The following is an 11247-nucleotide window of genomic DNA, read 5'->3' as shown; positions in this document are numbered from 1 at the left end:
AAAGTACAGGCTTTTTTAATGATAAAAAATGAAATGATTGCAGTGATATAAAGGTCTTATTTTAATATATTGCTCTGTATTTGTTTGCTACATTTCAATAATGAATGAACATAATAATTTGTAATAACTTGACATGTCTTGTCAGTTACCTTCTAATTTAAATAAAAGTCAATGGAAAAAGTATTTTAATCCCAGAAAGCTATTATATAAGAGAAAAAGATCCATGATTCTAAGTAGGACTGAAGCATCCACACTTTGCTCTTCTTCGTGAGCTTCAGATGATCTGTGAATTGTTGCATGGGTATTCCGAGCTATTTTCCTAAAATTCACTTATCAGTGAGTACATACCATATGTGTTCTTTTGTGACTGAGTTGCCTTGCTGAGCATATTTTCAAGTTCCAGTCACTTGCCTGCGATTTTCATGAAGTCATTGTTATTAATAGGTGAGTAGTACTCCATTGTGTAAATGTAACTCATATTCTGTATCCATTCCTCTGTTGAGGAACATCTGGGTTGTTTCCAACTTCTGGCTATCATAAATAGGGCTGCAATAAACATAGTGGAGCATGTGAGTCTGTTATATGTTGGAGCATCTTTTGGGTACCTGCCTAGGAATCTTTCTCTACATCCTCTTCAGCATCTACTGTCACCTGAGTTTTTGATCTTAGTCATTCTGACTGGTATGAAGTGGAATCTCAAGCTCATTTTTTCTTGCATTTCTGTGATGACTAAGGATGTTGAACATTTCTTGTAGGTCCTTCTCAGCTATTTGAGATTCCTCTGTTGAGAATTCTTTCTTTAGCTCTGTACCTCGTTTTTAACAAGGTTATTTGGTTCTCTGGAGTCAAACTTCTTGAGTTCTTTTTATATATTAGATATTAGCCCTCTATAGGATGTAGGGTTGGTAAAGATCCTTTCCCAATCTGTAGGTTGCCATTTTGTCCTATTGACAGTGTCCTTCACCCTACAGAAGCTTTTCAATTTTTTGAGATCCCATTTGTCTATAGTTGATCTTAAAGCCTGAGCCATTGGTATTCTGTTCAGAAAATTTTCCCCTGTGCAGATGTGTTCAAGGCTCTTTCCCATTTTCTCAGCACTCTTGCCATTAGTGGATTTCCTCTATTGCTTCACCATCTTTGTCCCAACTCTCCCCTGAAACAATACCTATGCATTTCTTTTGTTGGCATCAAAATGGGTTAGCAAGTTCTCTTTTTTGTTGTTGTTTTTTTGTTTGGTTTGGTTTGGTTTGGTTTGGTTTGGTTTGGTTTGGTTTGGTTTTGGTTTTGGCTTTGGTTTTGGATTTGGGTTTGAGTCTGTGTCTGTGTCTGTGTCTGTGTCTGTGTCTGGGTCTGGGTCTGGGTCTGGGTCTGGGTCTGGGTCTGGGTCTGGGTTTGGGTTTGGGTTATTTTTCCCAGACAGGGTTTCTCTGTATAGCCTTAGCTGTCCTGCAACTCATTCTGTATACCAGGCTAGCCTTGAACTCAGAAATCTGCCTGCCTCTGCCTCCCAAGTGCTGGGATTACAGGTGGGTTAGCACATTCTATCCCTCCACTTCTGACTCCAAAATCTGTGCTGTCAGAGAAATGCATTCACACCTGAGAGAGCAAAGAAGCCTCAAAATTCCAAAGAAACTAATGCTTTCTAGCAGACACAAATATGTCCTTTCTACCTTATGACTCAGGAAGAACTATAGCAACCTGGTTGATGGACTTGTATGAGCCAAACCACGCCATACCCCACTTAGACCATTCATTAGCCTCCCATGACATTTACTTACATCATATATTTGATCCTTTCTAATATCTTCTTCATTCAGCACCAGAGAAATTTGGACGAAGCCATGGACAAAGTTGGCTTTTTGATCTAGCAACTACCTTTACTCTACATGTATGTCTGGGTACATGCCATGATTCAATGACTTCTCAGCACACTTGTCCTATGGAACCCCTTCAGTATTCTTCATCTTTCTCTAACATTGTATGCCTTAAGTCTTCCTTGCAACCAGAAACCATCTTTTATCTTCTTGAATATGTAATGTTAATAACTAAACATTTTACCCCCTGCTGGGGACATTATACCCACTCTCTTTGACCTAGTTTAAAGCCAAGTATCTTCCAATAGATGATTAATTATCATCCCCTCAATTTATCCTATAGACATTATCAGAGTCTCATAGTATGATCTCTCAATAAAGCGCACATCTTCACTCCAATACCTGAGAAAATGGCTTTTATGTTGTTACTTATTGGGAATATAAGCATGGGAACATGGGACACTCCATGACAGTGCCATACAGAACACCTGATGGATTCCGGAAACCTGAGAAAACATCACAGACTTTTATTAACATGTCCATATAGGTGCCAGCTTAGGGTTTACAATCTGAGGACATAGTGCTATTATGTCCTTAGACTTTTGAAACAGTTTGTACAAAGCTCTTCATGTGGCATGCTATTCTGTGACCTAGAGCAGACAACATTCCCTTGCTGGATATATGCACTCCATCGCAACTCTTCAGGGGTCTTTGGGTTAGAGGCTCTGGGTCTCTAGTTGGGAGGGTTGAGAGGGCCAGGAATAATGAAAATGTTCCAATGACTTAGCAGACCACTATAAGAAGTCTTTCTCTGAGATTTCAAAATTACATTTACTTATTTTATTTATAGAGAAAGGTGAGTATATGCATGCCAGGTTGTAGATACAGATGTCAGAAGATAACTTTTAGGAGTTAGTTCTCTATTTCCATTGTGTGGGCTCCAGGGGCAAACCCAGGTCCTTAGGCATAGCAGCAAATATCTTTCCCCACTGAGCCATCTGACTACCCATATAATTTCTTCTGAGCCTATAGCTTTGTTTATTGTCTGGTCACACTAGGTTTCTCATTTCTGAGAACCAGGGTGCAATAAAAGAGTTATCTACACTGGCAGGGTTAACTAACCAGATTCACCATGAAGAACTGACTTTTCTGTTTCCAAGTACTTAGCAACAAACATATGTGGAGCTTGACATGAGGTACTTCTTGGCATTGCCATGGCTGTAAGAACAGCAGAGGAACATTGGCAGCAACCATACACTGACCAAGGCTAGTTCCTACAAAGCAATTCATCAACTGGCTGAGAGTGAGGAACATCCAGAATGGCAGGTAAGGAGGGGGATCATGAGCAATGTTAAGCTTGGCCCTGGCTGTAGTAGAAATGATAACAGATATCAGCCTAATGTTTTTCTGATGAGCCGAGAGCAAGGTGGTCATAAGACCTTGAGTTGGGCAGGAGGTAGACCATGGAAACCTTTGACTCACTTCAGACTTAACCTGTAGCTCCTCTAGGAAGTTTGTGGGTCTTTTCTGTGCCTTCCTCAATTCCTATGGTATCCCAATACTTCTGCCTTTGAAATGTTTCATAAATCAAGGCATCTCTGACAGGCTGCTGATTGTAAGACCAGACTAGAAGTTCAGAATACATATCCTTGGGGAACTGTCAGCACATAATCATGTATGCAAGTGGAATGGAGGGAAACTGCTTACATTCACTGAAGTTGTTCAGGTTAGTGGAAGTCTCCACTAAAAACAAACAAAAAACCACCAGGAACAACATTAACTCAGTTCTTTTAGGAACGAATGATTCTCTCCAGTGTTTTCTAGACTACTATCCAGTCCTGATACTTACATTCCTAATCTACCCAGAAAGACATCAAAGCCTAACTCCATTTTCCTATGATTCTATATTCAAACCATCTCTTGAGGGTTCCATAAATACCCTTCCTCTTACCTATAAAGTTTCTGCTCCACCTGCTGTCGGTAGACTAGGTTTCTCCCAGAAACTGCTCTGGGGTCCTTGGTGCCACCATGTTTACTCTTCAGATTAGAGGCTGAATTGAAGTATGATTTCATTTTTCCACTGAGAACAGGTGGATTTTGAGGAAAGCCTGTCCCAGCACAATTTCATGTAGCAAGCCATCTTTCTGAAGCATTACATTAAAAAAAAATTAGATCTCACTAAAACTTAAAAAAAGATAACATTTTCTTCATTCTAAATATTTAAGTGTCTATGTTATTAAAAAACAAGACTGTCCTTAATGATAGGGCTCTGTAATCTCTAGGAATGACAAAAGTTTCTGTGTATTTTCCATTCTAAAGTTGTTGCTTAGAGCACCGTGAAGCAAAGGACAGAGAAGCCACCTTGTCCTCAGCGGAAATGAGTGCTCAGTGAGGCAACATTGGTTAGGAGACATACAACTGGCCTTGACTTAGTCCCATAATTACAAGCCATTAGTCACTAGATCGAATCTGTCCATGCTCATTCATTTATTGATTTCCCCACAGCTGCTTCTTCACGACCACAGAGAAGACTTGCACAACAGAATAGGTGATCTACAACTTTAGAAAAATTGTTCTCTGACTTCATACTGAGGGAGAAAAAATGTAGTGAACTGGATTCTAGTTTAACCATCCTATTTTATAAGTACTAGAATTGAGTGTATTTTCCTGGGCTTTTTTCTTTCTATCTAAATCTTCAACTCTAGCTAACTAACCAGACTGAGTGACTACAAATGAAAAACACAGTTGTTAGGCAAAGGAGCCACAGTAAACAGAGAATGAACCATGGCCCAGGCTCTCTAACCGTACCCCAACCATACGTTTACTTCACACATAATGTTTCTGAGTTTTGATGGAGAGCTTGTTTATCATGTGTTTTTGTTTACCTGAAAAATTAAAATAGTATGATTTTGGCAGAAATAATTTAAAAAGTGTATTTAATAACTGTTAATATATTTCTTCCTTGGTAAATGTTACTATTGCAGCATTGAGAGGATTATATGTGCTCTAATATTATAGATAATTCTGTAATAATACATAATATAAAATATACAATAAAATATTAAGAATAGTATAAGATCATTTGGAATTGCATTGGCATAACAAACACATTTTGACTACAGCTGAAGAAATCACGTGGCCTATATTTGGGTTGCAGCTACTGGTTATGCAGCAATAAAACATGGCTAGTCTAAACTAAGACATATTGTACATACCGGATTTCTAAATCATTCCATGAAAAAATAAATGGGAATTTTATTAATAGTAATTTTAAAATAATATTAAACATCGAAATGATCAGCATAATACATTAAATAAAATGTGTCATTATTTTTGCTATTTCTTTTCCTTTTTTTTGAGACAGGGACTCACTATATAGCCATAGCTAGCCTAGAACTAAGTATGTAAACTAGCCTCAAACTCACAGAATCTGCCTCTACCTCCTAAGTGCTGTGATTAAATATGTACATCATCATGCCTGCTCTTTGTACTTTCTCAATGTGGCTGCAAGACATTTAAGATCATCTGTGTGGATTGCATTTTATCTCTCTAGGGTCTGCTCCATTGGAAAAAAGCAAAATTCAATTTGAAGGCTCACCCAGTCATATAAGAACATTGATAATCACTTGTAGAAACTTGTAGAAAATATGCTGTTATCACATGTCTCTGCTGATAGGTGTCACCTGACGTCATACCCTCAACTACACTGTGCAAAGAATAGAATGGCCCAGAATGCCAGCATGTACTTATTAAGCAGCATGAGATATGTGAGCTTGTGTCTCATGATTAAGGGTCTGGTCATCAATTATTCCTTTAAAATGCCTTGAAGCAGCCCCACAGATTTAAAGGACAGTCCCTCCCCAAACATCCAACAGAGGAACAAAACCCCAAAATTCTCTTTTAACCTGGCATGAATTATGAGAAATTTATAATCCATAGACTGTTGTGTAAGCAGTCTTCAGGAAATACCACATGGCAAATCATGATCCCTTTTTTACCTCAGCAAGGACAGTTGCAGAGCCACAAGGAGACATAACAAACACTCATGGAACATTGCAGAGGATTGCACAGCTTTTTGAGAATGTCACACAAGTCAGAGTGTGACCTTGGTCCCTGATGCACCAGTCTACCTTGAAAGCAGCCTTCCCAGACATAGTTCCAAGTGAGATAGACTTAGAGACCATTATCTTTTCTGTGACACTGGCATCAAATCATGGGTACTTTGGCACAGCCTTCTTCAAGACGTATCTTCTCCTGATACCAGATCTGAGTTGTAAAAATTGGCATGTAGTTGCTTTCTATTTTTGTTGAGTTCATATGCTATAGATCTGGGGCACTGCAACTGCTGAGAATACACATGACTAAACTGTGAGCCTTCCAGTACTATCACTCAGTGCAGAGCCACCACTGCCTGCTGAGCAGCTGCATGGAGAGCCACTGAGCTAGCCACCTTAAGCTTTCCTCAGATAGAGCCACTCACCATCTGTATTGGACTTTCTTGTGATCAGTTAAAAAAAGAAAAAAGAAAAACCTCTATAAATCTTACCATGGAAATTTACAGGTTTAATTATAATGGCAGCCAATCTAAGCTGACAGAGCTTTGGCCCAGTTTTAAGGAAACATTGTTCAGTAAACTGACCACAACATGAGAGCCATTTGATTTCATAATAAAGTCCTCGTGTAATCACCAGGGCAAAGCTATCCATTGGGGTGCTGGGTGAGAATCCAGACAAGTGCACAATGAGATTTCAACACATCGTCAGCTTCTACACAGGACATAAATTGCACTAATACAGTAAAATATAGAATTCTCAGGCCAGACGTTTATCATCGGGTTAGAATGTGATGACACAGGATAAAGACTTATGGCAGATTTTGTGCTGAGGTCACATTCTCATTAGAGGGCTAGGAAAAAAATATTGTTTGTGAAATGATAGCCCAGGATTTGCTGCCAAAGGCAGCCTTTGGTGCAGCTGTAACTTGGAGGTAATCAACAACTTTGACATTAGATTTACCCTTTGAAACACTGTTCTGCTGACTGGCCCATCCCTGGCCAGAAGCTGCATGTCACACTTTAATGTGGCTGCTCGGTGGGCCATCTGTGTGCCAACCCGGCCAGGAGGTTGTTTATCCGGGCCAGTTTGTGCACCACTGCCATTTTGACTACGGGAAGCCAGAGAGACCTAGCAGGCAAAACCAAACCAGCTAACAGGCATAGCCCAAGGAGGACATAGCAGGGGTCTCAGACGGTCAGGCCCTGGACTGCCCCCAGGCCCTGGGCTGCTCCTTGGGCCATCTGTGTGCTGACCCAGCCAGGAGGTTGTTAGCCCAGCAGACTCTCCCAGCACTCTCAGGGAACTCGCGCATGCCACCATCCTAGCCACCTGACACACCCAATTAACACCCACAGCTGAGGGGAGCTTTGCACCAACATTGGCCTACCAGGCTTTTGCCTAGACTCAGGGCCTGAGCAGCTAGGCTAGCCTTGTGTGCACCAACCCAGTTGGGAGTTCTGCTGCCCAGATCAGCCTGGGCGGCAGCACCACATATCCAAGTCCTGCAAGTGGCTAGCTGGGTTTCCGGGTGGCTAGCTGGGTTTCCGGGCGGCCAGCTGGGAGAAGTCAGTGTGCTCCAGTGAATCCAGCGGGAGCCTTCGGGTGCCTGCTTTGGGATCTGAACAGCCTGGGCAGCAGCACCCTGTCTACAAGCAGCGCAGGAGGTAAGCTGTGCACCAGAGGCCAACTGGGAAGGGGCAGCTTGCACTGGTGAGTCCAGCACTGACAAGAAAAACTAACACCAGTGAGAACTAGATGGCAAAAGGCAAATGCAGGAACGTCACTAACAGAAATCAAGGCAATATGGCAACATCTGAACCCAATTCTCCTCTACCAACATGTCCTGGATACCCCATCACACCAATAAAACAAGATTTGGATTTAAAATCACTGGTCATGATGCTGGTACAGGAACACATGAAGGACACACTTAAAGAAATTCAGGAGAAAATGGATCAAAAGTTAGAAGCCCTTGCAAGGGAAACACAAAAATCATTGAAAGAAATCCAGGAGAATACAAAAGCCAACAAGGAGGAAATGCAAAAAACACTTAAAGAAATACAGGAGAACTTTGCTCAACAGGCTGAGGTCATGAAAGACGAAACACAAAAATCTCTTAAAGAAATACAGGAGAACTTTGGTCAACAGGCTGAGCTCATGAAAGAGGAAACACAAAAAATCTCTTAAAGAATTACAGGAAAACACAAACATGCAAGTGAAGGAGCTAAGCAAAACCATCCAGGATCTAAAATCAGAAGTAGAAACAACTAAGAAAACTCAAAGGGAGACAACTTTGGAGATAGAAAGCCTTGGGAAGAAATCAGGGGACAGAGATACAAATATCAACAACAGAATACAAGAGATAGAAGAAAGAATCTCAGATGCTGAAGATTCCATAGAAACCATGGACTCAACAGTTAAAGAAAATGCAAAATGCAAAAAGCTTGTAACCCAAAATATCCAGGAAATCCAGGACACAATGAGAAGACCAAACCTAAGGATTATAGGCATAGATGAGAGTGAACATTTACAACTTAAAGGGCCAGCAAACATCTTCAATAAAATTATGGAAGAAAACTTCCCTAACCTAAAGAGAGAGATGCCCATGAATATACAAGAAGCCTACAGAACTCCAAACAGACTGGACCAGAACAGAAATACTTCCCGTCACATAATAATCAAAACACCAAATGTTCTAAACAAAGAAAGAATACTAAAGGCAGTAAGAGAAAAGGCCAAGTAACATATAAAGGAAGACCTATCAGAATCACAGCAGACTTTTCACCTGAGACTATGAAGGCTAGAAGGTCCTGGGCAGATCTCATGCAAACTCTAAGAGAACACAAATGCCAACCCAAACTACTATATCCAGCAAAACTCTCAATCACCATAGATGGAGAAACTAAGATATTTCATGACAAAACCAAATTTACCCAATATCTATCCACAAACCCGGCCCTAAAAAGGATAATAGGAGGACAACACCAATACAAGGAGGGAAACTTCACCCTGGAAAAAGCAAGATAGTAACCTTTCATCAAACCCAAAAGAAGTTAAGCATTCAAATTTAAAAAATAACGTCAAAAATGATAGGAAGTAACAATCACTATTCCTTAATATCTCTTAACATCAATGGACTTAATGCCCCAATAAAAAGACACAGACTAACTGAATGGATACGTAAACAGGACCCTACATTTTGCTGCTTACAGGAAACACACCTCAGGGTCAAAGACAAACACTACCTTAGAGTAAAAGGCTGGAAGACAATTTTACAAGCAAATGGTCTCAGGAAACAAGCTGGAGTAGCCATTTTAATATCAGATAAAATTGACTTTCAACCCAAAGTCATCAAAAGAGACCCTGAGGGACACTTCTTGCTGGTCAAAGGAAAAATACAAAAAGAAGAACTCTCAATCCTGAACATCTATGCCCCAAATGCAAGGGCACCCTCTTTCGTAAAAGAAACTTTATTAAAACTAAAAGCACACATTGCACCTAACACAATAATTGTGGGTGACTTCAACACTGCACTTTCCTCAATGGACCGGTCAGGAAAACAGAAACTAAACAGGGACACAATGAAACTAATTGAAGCTTTGGACCAATTAGATTTAACAGATATATATAGAACATTCTATCCTAAAACAAAAGAATATACCTTTTTCTCAGCACCTCATGGTACCTTCTCCAAAATCGACCATATAATTGGTCACAAGACAGACCTCAACAAATATAAGAAGATAGAACTAATCCCATGACTCCTATCTGATCACTATGGAGTAAAAGTGGTCTTCAATAGCAACAGAAACAACAGAAAACCCACATACACGTGGAAACTTAACAATACTCTACTCAATGATACCTTGGTCAAGGAAGAAATAAAGAAAGAAATTAAAGACTTTTTAGAACACAATGAAAATGAAAACACAATATACCCAAATCTATGGGACACAATGAAAGCAGTGCTAAGAGGAAAACTCATAGCCCTGAGTGCCTCCAAAAAGAAAATGGAGAGAGCATACATTACCAGCTTAATGACACACCTGAAAGCCCTAGAACAAAAAGAAGCTACTTCGCCCAGGAGGAGTAGAAGGCAGGAAATCATCAAATTCAGGGCCGAAATCAATCAAGTAGAAACAAAGAGAACCATACAAAAAATCAACAAAACCAGGAGCTGGTTCTTTGAGAAAATCAACAAGATAGATAAACCCTTAGCCAGACTGACCAAAGGGCACAGAGAAAGTATCCAAATTAACAAACTTAGAAATGAAAAGGGAGATATAACAACGGAAACTGAGGAAATCCAAAAAATCATCAGATCCTACTACAAGAGCCTGTACTCAACACAACTGGAGAATCTGGAGGAAATGGACAATTTCCTTGACAGATACCAAATACCAAAATTAAATCAGGACCAACTAGACCATCTAAACAGTCCCATAATGCCTAAAGAAATAGAAGGAGTCATAGAAAGTCTTCCAACCAAAAAAAGCACAGGACCAGATGGCTTCAGTGCAGAATTCTACCAGACCTTCAAAGAAGAGTTAACACCAATACTCTTCAAACTATTCCACAAAATAGAAACAGAAGGAACACTACCCAATTCCTTCTATGAAGCCACAATTACGCTGATACCAAAGCCACACAAAGATCCAACAAAGAAAGAGAACTTCAGACCAATTTCCCTTATGAACATCGATGCAAAAATACTCAATAAAATTCTTGCCAACCGAATCCAAGAACACATCAAAACGATCATCCACCATGATCAAGTAGGCTTTATCCCGGGAATGCAGGGTTGGTTCAATATACGGAAATCCATCAATGCAATCCACTACATAAACAAACTCAAAGAACAAAACCACATGGTCATTTCATTGGATGCTGAAAAAGCATTTGACAAAATTCAGCATCCCTTCATGCTTAAAGTCTTGGAGAGAACAGGAATTCAAGGCCCATACCTAAACATAGTAAAAGCAATATACAGCAAACCGGTAGCCAGCATCAAACTAAATGGAGAGAAACTTGAAGCAATCCCACTGAAATCAGGGACCAGACAAGGCTGCCCCCTTTCTCCTTATCTTTTCAATATTGTACTTGAGGTACTAGCTCGGGCAATTCGACAACATAAGGAGGTCAAAGGGATACAAATTGGAGAGGAGGGTCTTATGACATCTCTACTTTCAACTTTTAAGCTCTTCCATAGTGATTTTCAAGTACAAGAATAACTATTCCAACCAGCAACATATAATGGCTTCTTTGTCCATATCATGGCTGTCATTTGTTGTTGTTGTTGTTGTTGTTGTTTTGAGGACTACCATTCTGAGAAGGGTGAGATTTTTCTAGAATAGAATATTAAATACAGGAGCAGCCAC

The sequence above is a fragment of the Apodemus sylvaticus genome, chromosome 11, assembly GCF_947179515.1.
Source record: "Apodemus sylvaticus chromosome 11, mApoSyl1.1, whole genome shotgun sequence".
NCBI classification, from domain to species: domain Eukaryota; kingdom Metazoa; phylum Chordata; class Mammalia; order Rodentia; family Muridae; genus Apodemus; species Apodemus sylvaticus.
Note: the sequence above shows the minus strand (reverse complement) of the source record.